The sequence below is a fragment of the Chrysemys picta genome, chromosome 1, assembly GCF_011386835.1.
Source record: "Chrysemys picta bellii isolate R12L10 chromosome 1, ASM1138683v2, whole genome shotgun sequence".
In the NCBI taxonomy this organism is placed as follows: Eukaryota; Metazoa; Chordata; order Testudines; family Emydidae; genus Chrysemys; species Chrysemys picta.
The window spans coordinates 65,244,469-65,247,899 of record NC_088791.1 but is presented as its reverse complement, the minus strand read 5'-3'; the positions used below and the strand labels follow the sequence as shown (position 1 = coordinate 65,247,899).

At 41.8% G+C, this 3,431-nt stretch overlaps 1 long non-coding RNA gene across 1 annotated transcript in view; it reads right to left on the bottom strand.

The window, feature by feature from the left end:
- Positions 1–463: 463 nt before the first annotated feature.
- Positions 464–3,431, bottom strand: part of LOC122174680 (uncharacterized) — a 52,461-nt gene continuing 49,493 nt past the window's right edge. Inside the window, exon 3 of the long non-coding RNA XR_006176832.2 lies at positions 464–2,361. This is a non-coding gene — a long non-coding RNA (uncharacterized LOC122174680). The remainder of the gene's footprint in view (positions 2,362–3,431) is intronic.

The following is a 3,431-nucleotide window of genomic DNA, read 5'->3' as shown; positions in this document are numbered from 1 at the left end:
GAAAATTTCCAAGGTTAAGTGAAGCTAAGATAAAGGAAGGTGTTTTTGTTGGTCCTCAGATTCGTGAACTTCTTCGAGATGATGCATTTGACCATGCACTGCATGGCAAGGAAAAGACGGCATGGAAAGCCTTCCAGGTAGTGGCAATAAATTTTCTCGGAAACAACAAGGCAGACAACTACAGGTTGTTGGTGGAAAACCTCCTCAAGGCATACAAAAGCCTGGGTTGCAACATGTCACTAAAGATACATTTTTTGCACTCTCATCTACATTTTTTTCCACCGAACTGTGGAGCAGTGAGCGACGAGCATGGCGAGCGATTTCACCAGGACATTGCAACAATGGAGAAATGCTATCAGGGCAAATGGAGCCCATCAATGCTTGCAGACTATTACTGGACAGTGACAAGAGATGCTCCATTTAATGAATACAAGAGACAAGCCAAGAAGCGCCGAGTAGACACTGAATAGGACTAAACTATGTACATAATAGTTTTTTGCCTTTTGTTTCATAATAAATTTTATTTATATAACCCTTTTGCTGATTTTTAAAGTGTTCCATAAACAGGACAGATGAAATATTATCATGTAAAGCAACCATAAACACATGAAAAGACCTAGGTTTACAATTTATGATTAAAACTCTACTAACTACACAATATACATAGACATAAAATGTAAAAACTTAAATATCTTAGAAACAGTAGCCGATCAGTTGTTTTAATTGTCATATTTGAATTCAGCACATCAAAATACATAATAAATAGCACATTTTATCTCTGAAGCAGACGACTTCTCAAAAATTGTAGACCAGTGTTTTATAGGGACAGTCCCGATATTTGGGGCTTTTTCTTATATAGGCTCCTGTTACCCCCACCCCCGTCCCGATTTTTCACACTTGCTGTCTGGTCACCCTAGTAGAATTCAGCATTAAATATTCATAAGTAAATTCTGGGCATTAATCTCATTAGCACTATTAAAAATTCTGTGACTGAGGGCACGTTGGACATTTCACATGCAAAGCAAGATGCTGCCTGCACAGAATCATTCACCTCAGCAGCAAAAGATAAGCAAAGAGCTCAGGAGGTAGCCTGTGGAAGATAGGAAACTGGTAGGCAGACTGGTATAATAATGTATAGGGCATTGGATTGCTGACCAGGACACCTGCCTTCTGTTACTGTTCTGCCACTGACTTACTGTGTGATTCTAAGCAATTTAAGCCAAAATTCTCAAAAGTGGCCTGTGACTTTGGGCTCCCAACTTAAAATACTTAGTGCCTAATTTTCCAAAGTGCTGAGCATGCATCATTCCAAATGAAGTCATTGGGAACTGCAGGTGGTCACACCTCTGAAAATCTGGCCCAATATACCCTAAGATTCAGAGGCCTTGTTTGAAATTTTGGCTTGTACCTTTGTCCCCTGATTTACCTATCTACAAGGTCACAGGGCCTTCCTGTGCACAGGAAGCATGCCAGCATGGAATGTGTTTTTATTTGCATTAGCACACTCCCCAGTATATTTGCTTGTGGTGCCCCATTCCCCATTACCAGTAGCGCTTGAGATGGTCAAAATAATATTGAAGAATAGCAAAGAGCAAAAATATTACTTTAGGTAGAAATGTGTTTCCTAAGGTTAATGAGCTGCTGGTATTGTGAGCCTGATGTGTAACAGGTTAATTTAGCATCTTCCCCTCCCGCAGTGGTGGCTCCAGGCACTAGCACAGCAAGCACCTGCCTGGGGCGGCAAGCCGCGGGGGGCAGCCTGCCAGTTGTTGTGAGGGCGGCCGTCAGGCTGCCATCAGCGGCATGCCTGCGGGAGGTCCGCCGGTCCCGCGGCTTTGGCAGTAATTCGGCAGTGGGGATGCTGAAGGCGCGGCACCGGCGGACCTCCTGCAGGCATGCCACCGAATCCGTGTGGCCAGCCCGCAGGCGTGCCGCCGAAAGCCCGCCTGACTGCTGTGCTTGGGACGGCAAAAACCATAGAGCTGCCCCTGCCCTCCCCCCTCCAAATTCAGGATTGTCACGAGCCTCAAATACAATTAAATTAATAGATAATATCAATGAAATTAAATGTTGTTGTGGAATAATTGTTTCCCACTACCACAGAAATCCTAAGGCAAAGTCGAATCATTTATCAAACTGAACATCAAAGCCAAGGCAAGAAATCTATTTTCAAAGGGGGAAACATTTATTCTGTAACTGTGGCCTGATACAAAGACTTTACTAATGTTGTACCAAATGATTTATGATGCAGCTGCTCTTGTTCTATTTGACAGAGGTACATGGTGGTGGTGAAGCAAGAGTTGCATAGTGTACCACAATTTAAAGTATGCATTCTGACTGGTGTGTTAAAAATCAGCTGATCTGTAAAAAAAAAAAAAAAAAAAGGGTTATTAGACATTTTTTTATTTTAAAAAACCTATATCAAACTGATAAATATACCATTTTCTGAGTAATTACGGATTTACATTCTTAGAACATTTATATAAGAGAAAAGGGCAGCCACTAAGAAAAATCACTTTGACTGACACCAATTGTATTTGATTTAAATCCTTTCCATTTTACTTATGTCCCTGCTATTTCGATTCCGTCATTACCGGTCACTGGAAATGCGAATGTTTGTAGGTTTTCAGGATGCTCTTATGCCCAGCATAGGGTCTAGGCATGGAAAAAAAGGAGGTTTGGCTAGGGTGTCCCTACTACACCATGACCACTTGCTATCAAAATAGCCCATTAGGACCCTGGGTAGATGATTGTAAGTTAGAGATGCCGCAAAGTTGCTCTTATGCTAGGGAATGGACCAGCCCCAGCTGGCCCCATGTGAAGGTGGCCTAAAGCCACCTTTGTCCTATCTCTGGCCTCATGCCCAGAACAACTCAGCAAGACATGAGAATCTGGCCCACAAGGAGCATATGGTGATTGATACATACCACTTTCCTTTTTTAGGGTAAAGGGCTTTTAAAGTGTCTTCTGTTTGCTGTGTAAACAGCAGAGGACTTGAGAAATGCTGGAATATTAAACTATGAAAGAATGTGATATCAATGTGATTTATTCCACACTTCTTCTGTTTCTGCTTCCACTACACACATAAAACTTAAACCAAAAATTCTACAGATTTCTAACATCAACTGAAAGGTCCTGATCAGTTTCACCAGAATACAAAGCACTGAACATCCACTGTGTTTCAGGAATATTTCGCATAATTTTTGTTTCTCGACAGTCACATAGAGATCCCACAGAGACCCCAGATCTGTGAAATCAATGAAGTGGTCAGCACTGGAAAACAGAAAGCAATAGATTTCAGGCCCTCTTCTGACTCCGAAGAATTGGCATGTAATAGCATGGGAATACCATTTTTTGTGTAACAGTGCATTCATACAATGTGTTCCAACCTTACTCTTAGGATGTCATTTGTTAGCTCTGCAGCATGTCAC